The sequence below is a fragment of the Centruroides vittatus genome, unplaced genomic scaffold (assembly GCF_030686945.1).
Source record: "Centruroides vittatus isolate TY-2023 unplaced genomic scaffold, ASM3068694v2 contig_882, whole genome shotgun sequence".
Lineage (NCBI taxonomy): Eukaryota > Metazoa > Arthropoda > Arachnida > Scorpiones > Buthidae > Centruroides > Centruroides vittatus.
This window is the reverse complement of record NW_027122574.1, coordinates 1,958,746-1,978,079: the sequence shown is the minus strand read 5'-3', so window position 1 is coordinate 1,978,079 and position 19,334 is coordinate 1,958,746. Positions and strand designations below refer to the sequence as shown.

Sequence of the window (19,334 nt, the reverse complement as noted above, 5' to 3'; positions counted from 1 at the left end):
TTATAGAAAAAAATATCTCATACGCTATGTAGCGAATATATCAGAGTCTTATCACACTATCAGACACGAAAATGACACTTCTATCATTAGAATGCACCCTTATTTTTGGTATGTATTTCAGTCCTTGAACCGTCTTTGGTTCAGGGTAGTGTATTTAGTGTACCTGCCCCAAATTTCCTATTTTTAATGAATGAGTTTTACCCTAACGTGTAGATCTAATACAACCCATGTATTTATCTATAGCTGAAGAGGGTCTTAAGGATTGAAATTCATACCAGAAATAAAGAATAAAGAGTAAAATAGAAGGAGTCGATTTACTTTTATACTGTTATTATGTAGATGAATTTGTTTCTTATGACGTAAGTGATAAATTGTTTTTCGAATTTTGCCTGATGTGTTGTATAAATTATCATTAATTGTTCGAAATTTAAATTTATTTTCTCGATATTAAAATATTCTTAAACGTTTTCTTAATGTTGAAACGATAAATTCGACTTAGAAATATATTTTTTTGTTATTTCTGAAATATTCATAAATTGTGCGGAATAAGCGAGTGAAAATTTAGGTTAAGCCGAATATAAATTATGAGTGCATCAACAGGAATTGCGGAATTGCTTCGTTTTCCTATTATAAATTTCATTGTACGAAGAAACGTCTATAAATAATAAAGTAAATATAGCTTGTAAATAATTATAACTCTGGGAAATTATTTATATTCTTGTTGTAAATGATTAAATATCTCTAACATATTAAATATATGTAAATGCAATTTGTGATTTATATGGTGACAATTCCTGCGGAAATGTAGCTACAAGGAGGATCGAAGTCACCGGATTCCATCAGTAGCAGAACACATGCAGAAAAATACTATTTCCTCTTCAAAATAAATCATTTTGAAGAGAAATATAGAAGTAAAATGACCCCTTATTGTTTAATTTATAGCACATTTCTTTGTAATTGGCTCGGAGAAGGTTATAGGGTTACATGTTAAATCATCTGTTCCCTTTAACAGTAATGATTATCTTCCGTTAGAGAGAAAGGAGCGCGATTTTTCTATATCTACATCAGATCGATCGGACGTTTGGAAGAAGAGTTAACACTACGTCATTGTTCCATCGACCAACAGAAAAAGCGCTTCGAGAGATGCGCGCTCCTGATACTTCGTTTATAAGCTTTATAGGGAGCAGGGAGTTAGTCGGTCTTCCGTCTTTACCCGTTTACTCCGGTCCTAGAAATGGAGGATGCGATGTGTAACGATTCGGAATGGCATTATCTTAATTTCTCTTCATTAGAATTTCCTAGCGACGTCTCCCTTCGCGAGTTCACTTGGAAGGAGTACGTAAAGATCGCGAGTTATTTGTTGTTGATGTGTGCCACAGTAATAGGCAATTTAGGCATCGTCTTCGTTGTAGGACTCGACAATTCTATGCGCACCACAATTAACGTCTATCTGGTCAACTTGGCAGTGGCCGACCTGTTGATCTGTCTGACTTGCATGTGGGTCCATCTGTGCAACGATCTTACAGAACCCATCTACGTTCTGGGGCCTTTTATGTGCAGTTTTAACCCCTTTGCTCAAAGTAAGTTTCCGCTTCTTCTAATATTTTTCAAACTTCTGTTTATGACACTTATTGAACTCGAAGTAAAGTTTAAGTCTGAGAATTGGGTAATCGACGATTCTTCTATATTGGCCTAAATAAGCCATAACTTAATGTTCTTTAAAATTAATCACACTTATTTTTTCGAGATAATACTATTGAACATCGTAGTATCGAGTAAAACATGATTAATAATACAAATTTACTATGAGAAGATGAAACACGAGGGGAATAACTGGTTCCTCCGACTCTAAAGCAATCTTGGCTAAATTTCGATGTTTATATGTTGAAGAGGTGTTGAAGTGCATGAAGAACAGAACAAAGATTTATTTGCAAAAATATGTTTTTAATTCGATAAAATTCACTAAATTGACAATGGTAGAAATATTGCACGAATAATCTTATTTTTATATTCCCTTTGATTTATTAAATGAAACTATCAGCGAAACGTCCATTAATCACACAATTAGAATATTAAAAGAATTAATACAGTAATTAATTACATTAAAATCTTTCTAAACAAATTCTGAATACACATGGAATATTTAATGAAAATTTTCCATTACTTATTATTTGAGAGTTTTGATTAATGTTTTATGTTTATTAATAATTATTTTTGGGTGGAAACATTTAATAATAATAATAGTTGATCGGTTTCTTACAATAAACAAGGGCATCGAGTGACGTTATTGGGCTATCATCTCCCTCTCTCGTTGACTCTGTATGTAAAATCAAATCAGATAATATCTTTATGAGGTAAGGATAAGAAAATATTAAATTATAGTATGGGCATTGGGGACACAATTGATTATCCAGATAGTCTGGCTATTTAATCGATCAATAGTTTTTCTCATAAGCCACTTTTCCTGATATCAAAGCATCGACGAATTTAATATACGAATAAAGAAACGTTTATTTTTGATGTCACAAGCATATTCAATGATAGAGTATGCGAGTGACTGAGTGAGTCGCTCGCATCATCAAAAACCTGAGTGATAATACTGTATCGTATGGTAAATTCTTTACAAGCAATTGAAAGTATCGCGCTTGAACACTGTTTTTCCTATATTAATTGCAACGAGAAATTCCATTGTCGTTCAAAAATTCGCTAAATCCATAGCACTAGGAGTTCAAAACTCGTCTTCTCCAATTTCTCAATGAAATTACCAGATATAGTCACATGACCCGATTAAAGAATTTCACGTTTTTTCTACCAGTTTGCAAGTGTCTGGACTGTTATTAACAAAATCCACTTTTCTTTTAGGACAGCGGTTCCCAACGTTTTTTGACTTGCATACCCCTTGGCAGTTCATTTTCCTAAATTCTACCCTATATTAGTAAAATGTTTGTACTTTATATAGTTGTATTTTAAACTTGTGTCAACTGTAAATAAATAGCAGTGAGGTAGCAAGGAAGGTGCACAGAGCTCCCCCAACAGAAGACTACCCTTTCATTTGTTTCGCACCAAAACATTACACGTGTCTTGAAAAATGCTTGGTAATTGCTCACTTTCCAAAATTTTGTGTTTCAGTTTTTTAACTGTAACCTAACTGTTTTCAACCACCGAACACTTGGGCCATCTGCCTGGTGGGGATGCCTTCCGAGAGATCTTTTAAGGGTAGCTGGCTCCTATTTAGGCGTTAGAGACGTGGAGAATAACCCGGAAAACCCCAATTACGTTGCCAAAGGCCTCAACGCAGAATCTGAATATTCTTATAATACATCCTCCATTAAGAATTTTTTTCGCGTACCCCTAAACCACCAAGCACGTACCCCTAGGGGTACGCGTATCCCCGGTTAGTAAGCGTTGTTTTAGGAATTTTAAATAATGAATACTGATAATTAATTAATAATTTTTTATTCCTTCTACTAAAAGATTGATCGTTTTGTGTTCTAAACTGTCATCTTTCACGTCACGTTCCAAAATGTGCTTGATACAAGTTTTCATTGAAAAACTTTCCTTATTCAAATAAAACAATTTAATAACGCCACCTTACATTTTCTAGGATTATAAAGCTATATGTTGTAGTGTTTTAATAAATTTTATTATGTTTCCAGTTGGTGTAATACAAGTGCAGAGAGGGTATCATCAAATGTGACCTCCATTTAACTCGGCTCATTGACTAGGAGACGTATGTTATAGGATTATTTTCCTAAATAATGTTCACAATGTAGATAATGTCTTTTTGAATAGTAACATAAAGAATACTAACAAGACATTGATAAGTTCGAAGTAGAATTAAATTGTTTAAACATCACAAGAGTAAAAAGACCATCCCATAATAAGCTTAATTACATGCACTTGTGATGAGTGTGCATACATAACATCGGACATATTATGTTTTTAACTTGAGCGGAAGTAATGCATTTATAAGTAGCCTATATTCAATTAAATAGCACCTGAATAGATTATATAAGTGACTGTATAATAAAGTGAGCTTTGCTTGTATAAGGAGACCTTTGAATCTCTGTTCGTGACGAATTAGTTTGTAATGGGAAGAATTTATAGAGAATGAATATATTTGTTGTAATAACTGCAGGGCGTGACAGGGGAGTAAAGTGAAAAGCGAACTGCTTGGTTTGAACACAGAGTTTAATCTAAGCTGTATATATTACACATACCAAAAAACGAAGGGAGATAAGGTATGAAGTACTGTACAAGAATGTAGTTATATAAACAAAAGTTCAGACATCATCTGGAATGTCCCTAAGAGAGTGTCATGATACTCTCACCAACACTTCCCCTCATTCCAGTGGGTGCTTACGAAATTATAGACCAAGGTGTAATAATAAATGCGATATTGATACATGACTTATAAGATCGACTTCATATTTAAAAGTCTTAGTCCATTAGCGTGTTTCGAGTAGTGTAAGCCTTTTGTTAAAAGATCGGCGAGCATCTTATCTGTAGAAATAAATGCGATGTCTATTCTTTTTCGTTCAACGCATTGACGCACGAAATGATGTCTTATGTCTATGTGCTTACTTCGCGAGTGAAACATTGGATTTCGAGCAAGTAATTGTGCTCCTTGTTATCGCAATCAATTGTCAATGTGGATTGATTGCTTCTTGAGAGTTCATCGAAAAGTTCTAGTAGGTGTAGAGCTTCTTTAGTAGTGTCTGACTGATAATGCCATATATTTGGCTTCGCTGCTCGATAAGGCAACCGTGCGTTGTTTTCTTGATTCCCATGAGATTGGTCCACCAGCGAGCTTTAAAATGTATCCCGAGAAGGAACGGCGATCGTCTGTCGATGCTCCCCAGTCAGAGTCTGAGAATCCTATAAGTGGCTCTCCGGTTGTCTCAAACGTCAGGCCATGATTGGTGTCCCTCTTAGACATCGAAGGATACGTTTCGCTGCAGTCCAGATGTGTTTGGTCATGTTGGGTGTTTATACTGGCTCGGTTTGCTTACTGCATGTGCAACGTCTGGCCTGGTGCAGATAGAAAGATAAAGAAGACAACCAATTAGTTTTTGAAATGGAAATTGCTTCAATACCTGAACTGATGGGTTTTCAGGCCTGTGAAGTTTGGAGCTTGGATCAAGAGGAGTTGCGACTTGTTTCGATTTTTTCCATCGAGAAACGTTCCAAGATTTCCTCCGTATATCTCTTTTGGCACATTTGGATTATCGTCTTCCTCTCCTTTTCTCTCTGGAAGAATTGTCCCAGATCTTTCACGTCAAATTCGGACACGAGAATCTTCTTTAGTTGGGCCTTTTCGATTTCGTCACGTGAGACAATTATGAGATCGTCGACATAGATGATGACAAAGGTCAAGTTGTTCTGTTTATTCCGAACATAAACGCAGGATTCAAAGTTCAATGGTCTTAAACCCAGTTGTTTGAGTTCATCATCCAGTCGTTTATACCATAGGCGACTTGCTTGTCGTAGACCCACAGAGGGCCTTGTTAAGTTAACAGACTTTGTTGCCTTCTTGGATAGATTGCAGCATTTGTTCTGCTTTGGTTCTAGTCTGTCCCGTTCAGTTTTTAATTATAACTTCTAGGAATATTTCGATTTGGTCTGGAAGCTGCATGAAAATTTCTTGGTCTATGTTTCCATTAAGGAACGCTGTTTTCACGTCCAAGTGGTCGATGAGTAAATGTTGTTTGGTAGCAATGGCCAGCACAGTTCGAATGGAGTTGATCCTTGCAACTGGTGAAAGGTTTCACGGAAGTCGATTCCAGGGCATTGAGTGTAACCTTTTGCTACTAATCTCGCCTTTCGTCTTTCAAGAGTGCCATCTGCATTGTATTTGTTGCGAAGGACGACACAGCAACCTACAATGTCTTTGTCAGGAGGACGGTTGGTGATGCGCCATGTGTCGTTTTCGATGATGGAGATGAACTCACTTCTGATTGCGTCTCTCCATTCTTGAGCAAACGAGCTTGAGAGGGCATCCTTGACGGAGATTTCAGTGTTGAATGCTATTTCCTGGATGACAGAAACAAATCCACTTGTATCGCTCCCTTGTTGAACGTTTTCTCGGTTCAGTTCCTGATACTGTAAATGTGGCCTTTCGTTTGGTGTTGCGAAATTGAATTGGTCACCGTCATGTTAAAACGTTTAACATGACCGGTGCGGAAGTTTTAACATGAACGTCGAAGTCTACCTTTTAAGCCAGTTTTGATTAGGCGTGGGCGACCTGGACCCCTCCTTAGTTTGCTATCCTGGATATTTTATTTCCATCGTCGTCTTGTTGGATAGTGTGACAGGTGTTCTCTTTCCCTTGTTCAATGTGTTAGGGATGGAGGTTTAGTTAACGCAGTGATTACTTCGTGGCGATGAGTTTCGTTTTCTTGTGATGAAAATTCTCCTGAGATGAATTCCTCAAAGTCGTTATTCGAGGTTTTCAGTTCAGTCTGAAGTTTATCTAGAGTCGCAACTTCCTTTTTCCGAGTTGGCATCCAAATTCGATAGGCTTTGGATTGTTCAGAATATCCAATGAATATGCCTTCTTCAGAGCGAGGATCAAATTTGCCGATAGTTGGGTCCTTATTGAGTACAAAAGCGAGAATACAAAAGGTTCGAAAGTGAGAAATTTTGCAATCCCTCCCATTCACAATTCTGTAGGGTGTATTATTGTCTAAAGCTCTAGAAGGACAGCGGTTCAGGATAAAGTTTGCAGTTTGGACGGTTTCAGCCTAAAAGGAGGTCTTGGGTTCTAACTGAATTAGCATGCATCGTGCCATCTCGACCAATTTTCGATTCTTTCTTTCGGCCACTCCGTTTTGTTATGAAATATGGGGACGGTTAAGCGTCGCTTTATCCCACATTCTTTCAAATACTCGTCAAATTCTTTGTTACAATATTCGGTTCCGTTGTCGGATTGAAGACATTTGATTTTCGTGCTGAACTGTTTTTTTTTTAATTCCTCTTCAGAAGGTCCTCTGAGCCCATAACCTGTTGTAATAAATGCAGGATGTTTAATAATCTAAGCTGTATATACTACACATACCAAAAAACGAAGTAATAAGGTATGAAGTACAAGAATGTAGTTATATAAACAAAAGTCTAGACATCATCTGGAATGTCCCTAGGAGAGTCTGGAACGTCCCTTATTTCTTCAATATCATTCACTGATTGTAAGTATTAAGAAAAACACTTGGGTTATCCCTGACACACGGTGTATTATTGGATTATTCTCTGATAGTATTTGAGTGCATTTAATAATTTAGACTGTATTTGGCAACTATTTTAAATTTTGTCTACAGAGTAAATATTTTTGCTTAGAAATATTTACTTTGTACAGTATTAAGGACGTATTTCTTTCCCATTTCCATCACATAGAACATCACATTAAATGTTCTCGTTAAAATTATGTAAACAGTAAGTAGCTGTATGATACTGAAGGATGATTTTTGGTTCTACAGGGCAGTGCCGTAACTAGCTATTTCTGCGCCCTGTGCAAGAATTTGCATTTAAGCCCCTTAACTAATTAGGTTTGGAAAATTAATAAAACAAATAGATGCATTTTGGGCCCCCCTTCCAAGTGGGCCCTGTGCGGGTGCACTGTTGCACCTGCCTAGTTACGGCACTGCTACAGGGAAAAATAGATTTCCATCATTTCTTTGAAAACGTTATTGAACAAATCGGTTTGAGACTGAAGAGAGTTTGTCGTGTGGAAAGTTTTTACAAATGGCGTATTTAACCATTTATTAATAAAATAAAAAAAACTATTTTCTCCGGGGAATGAATCGATTTTTCAGTGTTCAAACTCGTTTGAAATGAAAATAATGCAACGTGATCAAATTAAAAACAGGACGTATTTCAATTATTAACAAATGAACTATTTTTATCAAATCACAAACGGGATTTGAGTCTAAGTCGATTTCTTAATCTTTAGTTAATTAAAATTCATTAAAATTGGATTTATTTCTTGAAAGTCATAAAAGAAAAGGAATTAATGATTTATTTTAGGGAAGGAAGAAATCTAATTTTATATTATTAAAATCAGAATTTTAATCATGTTTAAAATCCGTTTCTTCTTCCCCATTTTTTCTTTTAATAACATAAAAAAACAGTTCATTTAATAACTTCAAGAATATGGCAAACTCGTCGAAAATAATTATTAATTATTGAGGAAAATATGCAATATTTCTCTATAAATGAATAATTGAACATTTCAAAACTTTTAAAATTAAACACGCTGTGAAACGTGGAAAGTTTTCATTGAATTGTCATTTCACATCTCAATATTTCATACTCGAATTATTATGATTCTAACTTTTATTTCCTATAAAGACTTTAATATTCTGAATTACTAACAGAAAGACTTGTGAAACAAATGAGAAGTTAAAGACACAGAGAAGATTCATTATTCTTCCCCTTACTTCTCTATACTTCTATTGTTTTTGTTTTAGAATTTGCATACATTTTGTTGCTATTTCTAATGATAGAATAAAGTAAAAAAGGTATCTTCGGTTCGAAGGATTAGACGAATATATAGAGACTTCCTGTCTGAATATTTTAATATCTATTGGAAACATTCTCGATTCCAAATTTAATTCCAGATCTGAGAAAATTAAGACAAGTTTGTTAGGAAATATTTGACCAGTGAAACGTCTTGACATTATAGAGGAATCCGTTTGTTAGTTTTTTTCTATTGGCAAATATTTGTATGAGGGATCTGATGAGGATTAATCGATTTTGTTTAAGATGCTTATTACTGTTAGTAAAGGATTAGCTTCTAGTGTTTTCCTTTGTTTACTCATTGAGATATTTTGCAATTTATGTGTGTATTGTTTATTTCATTTTTCGGAAAGAACAATATTGAAAAAATTTTATTTATAGTTTTAATAAACAATTATTCATAATCTTTCTCGATTATATATCCTATTATCGTTAAGCTATTATCGTTAGTTAATCTGTATTAATTCTAGTGACTGGGAAGAAATTTCCACAAAGGTTATACGAATTTGATTAAAACCTTTTCTAATTGGCAGTGGCGTGTCTGACGGCTAGTGTATTGACTCTATCTTCCATATCTTGCGACCGATTTATCGCTATTATGTTCCCACTTCATGTCAGGATTACAAAACAGAGGACGGGAGCCGTCATCGCCGTCATTTGGATCGTCTCTATGATAGCCGCCATTCCATTTCCAATCTATAGAACACATGTGGAGAGACAGGTGAGTGTAACGTACAACTTCCATTATTAAATAAATCGACTCTAAGATACTATGACGAAAATGTCGCGATTCCAGATTGATTGTTTGGTTTTTAGACAAGAATCCCTTCAAATTATTTTTCTTTATTTAACAATAAGCACATATTTCAGTGGAGTGATTTCTTGGAAATCCAATGCTCCGACGTTTGGCCTCACGAAGTGGTGTATTCTGGGAAGAATTGGGTAGATGCGTCAAAAGTGGTTACAGGAAAGAAGATCTATTATACTTTCGTTACAGTTGGCTCTCTTCTTCCTGCCAATTGTTATCATGAGTACTTCTTATTCCCTCATCGTCTGGAGACTGTGGATGAATAAAGTTCCCGGAGAGAAAAATTTGGCTAACATGAATGTTCAACACAAAGCTAAGAAGAAGGTAATGAAAAAATTAGATCTTATTCTTTTATAAACAATTGATGCTTTCTTATTAATTATTTTACACGCAAACAAAACATCTGAGATGTAAAAAATTACGGTAATTTAGATGACAGTCAAATTTTTATAGGGGTTTTTTCTTTGGTAAAGATAAGCTTATCACGCTTTGAAGCGGTACCAACAAAATTTTTACTTGTATTATTGTTTTCTACATTTCTCTTCGACTCTTATTCTTGTATATATGTAGTCAGTCTGTGACTTCTCGTGTGACTCTCAATCTTTACAATACCTTCAGCTTGTTTTACGAATTAAAAAATTTACAGCTTATATTGATGTGTAAAGAAATCATTTGGTTGGTGGAACCATTACAGACAAATATATTAGGTTGCTCTAGCAAAACGCTTGGATATTCTCCGATTAAACAATAGATAGAATGAAGTCTATACGTTTGGACAATCAATAGAGATCACGAAATAAAATAATAATGGCATCAAGTAATATGTGATACTTTCGCTTGACCGAAAGGAAATCGATAACATTTAAGAGAAACGACTGAACAAACACTCATGCAAGCTGTATTTAAGTAAATACTTCACAAGAACAAGAATATTATTGTTTAATCTGTTTCTCTATATTAGCAGAACTATGCAAATAACTGGACCGATTCGTTGGACTGGGTTGTATTTTTGAAGACAATCTCGTAATGATATTGTATTTTAATAACTAAACAAACATTTATTGTTTTTTAAGTACGTTATCTTCAATTAATATTCACAAAAACTAAAGAAAAAAAGTTTCAATTTTATTTAATCCGCAACGTTTTCGAAATTTCTTAAAGCAAGTCAATTTATAAAATTATTTTTATTTCCTTATTCTAAATGTAAATTTTAGAATAATGTAAATTCTTCTCGGATTATTTTTCATTTTTGACAGAATAGAGTAGAGAATAAATTGGTTCACAAGATTTAAACAAATTTTTAAAATGTTCGTAATAAGAATGCTTAAATATCTTAAAAGAAAATAGCTTCACTATCAAAATTTATTTTAAATTACAATGTTTGTTTATTTTGTAGAAAAAGAACAACCAAAATTTTCTTTTGTCCGGAAGAAAACGATAAAAGTTTTATTGTCTAAGATTTAAAAAATAAAAATACGTTGCCATTTGAAATCAAAATTGTCAACTCACATAGACAAATAAGTATGAAAATATCTCTAGAGAATTATCGATTTAAAAATTTTTTCTTATAAAGGAAGAATATAAACGTATCAATAAAGTATTTTCTATCGTTGTTTGCTTCCGTTTTCAATTTCATACATTTTCAGTGCAAAACTTTCTATATATATGTGGACATTAGTGTGTACGTTTGTGGGTGTGTTCTCTTTCTTTGTAGCTTAATAAGTCCCGTGTTTCTTGACAAAATTATCTGAAATTTTTCAGGGAGGTTTGTGTATTAGGGGAATTAATGCTATTAAATTTTAGTGATTAAAGATCGAGGGGTAGGGAGAGAAAGGGGGTCGTGTGTTTCTCGAATAGGGTCGGACTTGATTTTACTCGTTATTGAAATTCACAATTCTTTTTATAAAATTTATGTACCGATCTTCAAAATTAAGTTTTTTATCATTTTATAATAGTTAAAAATATTAAAACAAACTATTTTTAACTATTATAACAGATGTTTGTTAATGAGGGGTCGTAATCTCATGCCCAATGGCATTACTTATATAGGTCTAATAAACATATAAATAAATAAATTTTTATCGTAACTGCTTTTTAGAATTTTTAAAATATAAAATGGTTCGAATTCAAGTGAAATCTTCACATTTTTTTCATCTTCCTGCATTTTATCTGCCCGAACTGTTGCGGCTACATAGAGCAATACCAGGCAAAAGAAAGTGTTTCTTATTTTCAAACAAGAAAAATGAAAATATATTTTATCAGTAGAATTCAATTTACAAGAAATTTTCACTTAATCTAATAGAAAACTGCGTTAAAAATCTTATTTTTAACTTTATAGCCTTAAGGGAAAATACAGGCAAAATTCCGATTTCTTCAATTGAATACAAAGAACTTTCTCCTTGTCTCGAATTTTCGTTAATATAGGCCAACCCAAAGCATTTCCTATTAATAATTCAAATGTAATAAATTAAGCTATTTTTCTCGTGTTATTGTGTATGAATAAAAAATTACGAAGAGATATTTACGTGTTTATTAAAAGGGACTTTACACAACAATACATTGTTTATTTTGTATCAAATGGATGAAATTACGAAATGATTAAAACATTTTATACCACTTTATCGTTGTGAAAATTATATTTTGCAATAAATTTAAAATTTTAAAATCCCTTTATCAAAAAGCTTTCGCTTAAATTAAGCATTTTCAATTCATTATCGACGAAGTTTGGTTAGATATCTAACGATCTGTTACAATACAGACGTAATAATAATTATATTCTTATGTTTTACTGTCATATTATTTAAACTTTCTGGCATTTTATAACAAGGAAATTCGTGTATCAAACGAGTAACACGGAGAGATATTAAAAATCTTTACCCAAGGCAATAACTTTCCTAAATACGTAAAACAAATTGGTGACCGAAGTGTCCGAGGACGAAAATCAATATTTTTCTATTTTATTGGAAAATAAATTTGGAAGATTCGAAGAGGAATCTTTCGGGTCAATTCCTTCCAAAATTAGAATTAATTTCTCTAGAGAGAGAAAAAAAAATCGAATTTTATCGCTGCTTTTCTAATCTTCGAATCAACGATTCAAAACTTATCTCGTTGAGGAAGACTTTATAAACAATATTATTTAAAAAATGGCGGACGTACGCTAAATCTAAGGAGAAAAACTTTTATTTATTATAAAGAATACAGGCAGATTCAAATATATCTGTACATAAAAACAGATCCACCCGTAAGGATGATACATTTGTTCGCGTGACATCGTACAGTACTCGTTGATACACGTTAGGAAGAAGCTTTCATGTGTGTTTTCAATCAAATAATGCTCACACATATTTTGTAATTTCATACCCTTTGCTTATGAATGGAAAGCTTTCTTTTATGTACAGAAATAGATATAAGTGATTATATTTTCTACACAAAACGTCAGACAATGGCAATAAATTACTCTTTATCGTTTCCTCACGTTCATTACAAGAACTGTAAGATTTTTAAAAAGCTATGTGTAGTACTGTACATTGGAAAGAGAGCCTGTACGTCGCTGATCCACATAAGTAAATATTTTCGTGTTTGATATTTTTGGTATATCTGGCGAATTTAAATAATTAGCGATTAGTTGTTTGGTATTTTTATTCAAAAATATATCGAGTATCTTGATATACTACGCTAAAACTGTATATGTCTCGTAACCTAATCTAGTAGTTGCTGTTTTGAACCCATGTGTTATCGGGGCGAGATGTTGCCTTCTTTGGGGGCATGTTGTGACCTTGGAACAACTTGCCCCAGTTCATCTGTACCGGTAATGCAGTAAAAATAATGTTTTTTTTTCCTTTTGCAGTATGCGGACTTATATTCGAAAAACAACACGGGGTTCTGTATCTCGGGAGTTGATGCAAAGAGCTGCAGATGCAGTTATTAAAGATGGTTAAAAAATAAAAACTGTTGCCAGAGAATTAGATATTTGTCATATGACGTTATATAGATTTGTAAAGAAGTTGAAATCTGGAGTAGAAAACGCTGCGATTGGCTACAAAAAAGTAAGATTGGTCTTTATTGAAGAACAGGAAAACAAGTTAGCAGAGTATTTGTTAAATGTAAGCTTTACTGACGAAAGACAAATCTTGGATCAGCCAAGGTCATCAGGAGTTGTAAATTTGCCTGCAACTTCTGGTGTTATACAAGAACTTGGAAAGGATGTTCCTTTCTCCCCTTTTCTTTAAGTAAAAGTTATAAATGTTGAAACGTAAAAATGTTTTCTTTATAATAAAGTTAAGAAAAACAAATAATTATTGATAAGATATTATTGATTAGTCTTTAAATACGTACTTAGTTAAATAAATTATTGTTTTTTCTTACATATTACACCTTCCATAGATCTTGTAACAACTTGTCCCACCCTGTTAATAACTAGCCCCGAACCGGGGTAAGTTGTTACTTTCCGACTTTAGGTATTGTATTATTAATTATAAAAAAACTTACAAAAAATCAACCCCAAAAACTGTATTTATAGCAAAGTTAGATATATTACTAAATTTTAATCTCTTAATACTTATGCTAGAATTATGTTTCCTTAACAAAATATAAGGTTGATTAAAAAACGGAACTTGTAGCCCCGCTCTCCCCTACACAAGACATTAATCTTTTTTATTTTTTAAAGTAAAAACAATCGAAGTATCTGTAGCGATTAATGATATATTGGACATTCTTTCTTTAAAAAAATATAATAAATAATACAAACCAATGTTTGAAATAAATTGTCTTAATTCAGACGCTTATCTTATTTTATGGTATGTTAAATTAATCCAATTTTTGTTTAACGTGTAATAAAACTACTTTTCTAGTAAAGGTATGAAACAGTTGTCAACAGTTGAAGTATCAAAAGAATTCGAGATTTTTATGAGTTTTCAAAGTAATTAAAATCTTCCATAAAAGTACACAATAAAGCTTTGATTAAAATAACGATACCATTAATTTAAAAGTTATTTACTTTATATACTGTTAAATGTCTTTCAGGTGATCAAGATGGTGTGCGTGGTTCTGGTTGTATTCGTGCTCTGTTGGATGCCATTTCAAGTCATTGTCCTCTATTCACAATTCGGCCAAAAGGAAGCTCTTGTACGTATTCCATCTTTTATATCTCGGCACGAAATTTACGATTCTTTTATCTCGATATTTAATTAATATGAACAGAAGTTTTCCAAGTAATGAACCGAATTCTTAAATTTTATGACTTCGCTTAGAATTTTACCATTTATAAATTTATTCATTTCTGTAAAAGTAATGTTCGGTTTACTTTATTTCTAATAAAATGTTATAAAACATTTAAAGTATTTATTAAAACTATTCAAAATCACTTCGGACACAGAATGGTTTTAAATAAACTATTTCCAGTTGACACTATTGACGTTAGAATTAACGATAAAACATACGTTGTGGGACACGTAAAGAGAAGTTTAATGTAAAAATTCTAGGGCATTAGAGTGATTAAATCGGGAAATATTATACATACTGATAAATTCGTTTTGTTTATAGCCTTTTTACTGCCGACGTCTAGAATTACATACGTCAATCGTTAATCCACAATGTGCCTTGCTTGACGAAAATGCAAACTCGTATAGTTATTGGTCACACGCAACCACAGAACAACGGAAGTTTTTATTTCATTCCAGCAGAAAATTCCATTACACTCCTTGCTATTCTTTAAGCGACGGATGATAGAAAGGACCTCAAAATTTGCAAAAACATTTCTTTAAATATCACACAAATTCCAATATCGTTAAGCCACCATTTCAATAAGATGAGGAAGATTGCATGCCTTTTTAGAAAAGAGAGAAGCAAGCTACTTCAGACTCCGCAAGATGATGCTAGGTACTCTGCGGCACAATGCCTTCGAGAGGAGGAAAAGCGCAGAGTTTATAATGGGCACTTGAATGTGATTTAAAAAGATCAATAATTTGCCTGTTACACGTTTCTTGCCACTGACGTTTATGATAGAAGGATTTCTAACAGGCTTCAAACTTTGCAGTCACTATTCACAGAATATGTGTCTGCTTTTCTATTCGATATTAACACCAAATTTTCACAAAAATACTGGATAAAACGGTGATAATTTGAAAAAGATTGATCTATGCATGCTTGACGGCAGTTTTTACATGTAAGGTTCATAGGTATGTTTTTTGGGGATTTTTAGTTTATCAAATAAAAACTCTTTTATATTCTCAAAATTAAGCTTTACGATTAATAATTTAAAAGATTTTTTTAAAAATAAAATCTCATAACAGATGGCGCCACACTCAATTTTTTTAAACTTTCTTAAATATTTTTGCCGGAAAAGTTATGCAACTCGTTGCTGAATTTTTTGTGATGTGACAAGTAGATGATATCTCTGTTGTATGTACATTGTACAGGGGGATCCGGCTTGTTAATAAACAGATTTCAAATTTCAAAACGTTGTGTTTTATTGCAACAAAAATATCTCTGTATCGAGCAACTTTGTGCTTGATACAGAGTTATCTTTGCAATGTATACGGTTAACTTTTTTAAGATTTCCCTTTTATTTGGTTCCTAGCATTTAAAAGTAACTTCTCGTCCTTAAAATGGGATGAGGATGTTGCTTAAATAGTGACAAAGACTGCCGTGCAATATTTCCGGAATAGCTTTTATAGAACTCTTATTATGGAGATTTAAATTGGAAATGGCCAATTAGTAATAATTCCGGTAATTAATGGTTAATAAGTTTACCGTTTAACTTATCGGATATAATTCAGAATCGACAGTAATCGACTGGCAGAAGAATCTCACGTCTGCTTAAATATCATTTGCCTTTTATATGAAAAAGGACATTACGATGCTTTTTAACGTAATTTCTTGAGACATATTAGACACATGCCTAACATTATATACGCCTATATCATCGATTTAGACTTGTTAAAGCAGATTATAAAGCAAAAAAATATCATTTTTATTGTTAAACATTCGAAATACTACACAGAGATGTTTACTCGAAGAATAATATTACAAAATCTTATCATTTCTTTTACGAATAAAAGAAATGCAAGAGTTAATTCAAAAACAATATAGGCTAAAACTGCTCAAAATGCAAAAGTATGACAAATTCCTAGTGTTCTTTCTCGCTTAACTTTTATTTTAAATGCATTGAAATATCGATGTTCGAGGAATCTACTGTAAAATCTGTTGACTGAAGTTATCATTTACAATTCTATTTATTATTTTAAATAAATTTACTGATGTTGAATGTTTCATTCCTTTCAGCTGCAATTTAAAAAAAAAATCTATTATTCAAAGTATAAAAGTTATTTGAAAAGTTTATACAGAAGCGATTCTCTGAAGTAAAATCGAGAATTTATTATGGATCAACTAGAATAACAATTGATATCAGAGATGAACGAATGTATTTCTCTTCCAGTGAATGTTGTAATTTAATAAGAGACAATAAAAAATGACCTGGATTCAATTTTCACATTTTTAAATTTACTTATTTGAGTATTCGATTATACAAATTGATTTTTCTGGCTAAGATTATCTAAAAATAGAGAATTTCAATAATATCAGAGTATATACTTTCGTGGAAAATGAGTTCAGTGACACGTGTAAAAGACAATCTCTATAATTCATTAATCTTTATAAAAGTCACCTAAAGTATATATCTTAAACTTTTGTACCATACCATAAATTAGGAAGCATAAATAATATTTATCTGTAATAACTCAATTGAAGAATTTTGTCTACAAGAGATTTAATACGTTATAAAACGATCCTATTACAATTTTAACATTAAGACATATATAAATACACTCCATTCTCTTTACAGAAGTCCAATTACTTTAATAGAGAAAAGCATTACAAACAATTACAAACTAAAGAATGATTTTCCGTGTTTTTTGGTCCTGTCATACTTCAAACAACTTAGCAAAATTTCATGAGTCGTAACACGCTTCTATGACATTACTTTTCAATTATAGATTATTTCTTGTATGTTTCTGCACCATTAAACCATTACTATTATAATTTTAGATAGTTTAGAGTGTTAACCTTATACATTATTTATACATCTGGCAAAGCTTTCGATTAATTTCTTTCGAATTGTACAGTGAAAAGAAGTTTTATTCTAATGGAAACTGTGGGAATTCTTTGCAAAAATTTTCCAAGTTTACCAAGAGATATTGCGTTATTAAATTTAAAATTACTGTAAGAGCTTTTTAAATTTAAAAAAAAAAGTTATTCGTCGAAGTTTCTCCATTTTGCGTAAATCGAGGAGTGGGGTGTTTCAAAGAGCTACAGAAAACGTATTAGAATATTCCAACGTCTATAAGAAAAATGATTTAGTTTTATTTGAAAGGTGGTTGATAATAAACGAAGTTACGTCTCCCGAACAATCAATAATATTTTCCATTATTTTCTGAGCGATAAAATTATTGAATCGATAAACTTATTGTTGGAAATACTTTCTAGTCTGTTGAATATTGACCTCAAAAATATCTTATTTTAATAATTATTTATTGAATATTTGTTGTTATATTTTTAAAATTAACAAAATAATAATAATAATAATAATAATCCAGCAACGAGTTGCATAACTTTCCCGGTAAAAGACTTTCATACGGCGCTAGAGGAAGTTTTAAATGCTTCAGGGAAAGTTAAACAACTCGTTGCTGGAATTTTTTTTTATTATGTAAAGATTGAAATAACATTTAAAAATGTAGTAAAAACTGAAAAATTTATTATAGTTTACAAGTAAGGTTGTTATTTAACTGTGAACACGCGATAAAATTGAATTTCCCTTTCTATTGATTTATTTATTTCGTACGGTTTTCTAGCACCACTGATATTAGAAAGCGATGCCAAATAAATAACTTTTTTCCTATTTTATCGTTTATTATAAATTATTTCCTAATATCCTTTTTAAAGTATTGACGATTTTTTATGTTTCAGTTGCCAGAATGGTTCCTGAAAATGAACTACTTGGCCACATTCGCGGCTCACTCCAACAGTGCGCTCAATCCCGTTATTTATGGAGGTTTCAACAATAATTTTCGACAATCTTTTCTTAAACTTCTAAAATGTAGCTATAATAAAAGAACTTTTCGGGATCCAAGTAAGTGATTTTTTTCCTTTCGTATGTGACACATAAAGTAAAACTCAATTTGGATTTTTTAATATATAAAATCTTACATTTGTAAGTGGTTTTTAGAACAGGGTCAAACAATTATAAAATCAATATATATATATTATCTCTTAAAGTAGTCATTCTTTAGGCTCCAATGCATTAATTTGCTCTAATAGAATAATCGGATAATAAGAGAAAAATAGGATAAGTTAATTTGGTAAGAAAGATGAGTTACTACGTTTGTTTTTCTAGAGGGCTCGAGAATGACGTTCAGCACGGTCGTGATGTGGAGTTTCTCTCAAGGAAGAAGGAAACCAAACAATGGAATCAAGGAGAAGGAACTAGAGACATCCTTTAAAGGGCGTAAAGAATTATTACCTCTTAAGAAAGAACCGAAACCCGCTGCAATTTGATTCTTTCCTCCATATTTAGAGCATTCGTCAGAATTTGTTCGATAAGTCACACTTGCTCAGAACATACTCACTCTATCTTTAGCAGTTCATCCTCTGAATGCATATAAATTGCGATATAACCGTCACTGTGATACTTTACGACGCATGAACTAACGAACCGTTTTCAGTTACAGGACTAATGTAATTTAAAATCATCTGTTGAAGGAACATTCGTCGAATAAAAATATAAAATAATTGTAAACAAGGAATTTTTTGAGAAAAAAGACTGAAAATCGACTGTAACATAGGTCGAATTTTCGTTATTTACAATCCAATAAACTAAAATTTTATTAGTTTTTGGTTGAAACTGAAGTGATTCATAAACAATATAAAAACTGAAAAATATTCATCTTATATATATGTTTTTCTTTAATCTTACTGGAAAGAAAATGTTTTCTTCTACTGCAAACAAAATATTTTTTAAATA

At 32.2% G+C, this 19,334-nt stretch overlaps 1 pseudogene; it reads left to right on the top strand.

Moving 5' to 3' along the window:
* The first annotated feature begins 1,277 nt into the window (after positions 1 to 1,277).
* Positions 1,278 to 18,893, top strand: LOC136983427 (QRFP-like peptide receptor; annotated as a pseudogene).
* The last annotated feature ends 441 nt before the right edge of the window (positions 18,894 to 19,334 follow it).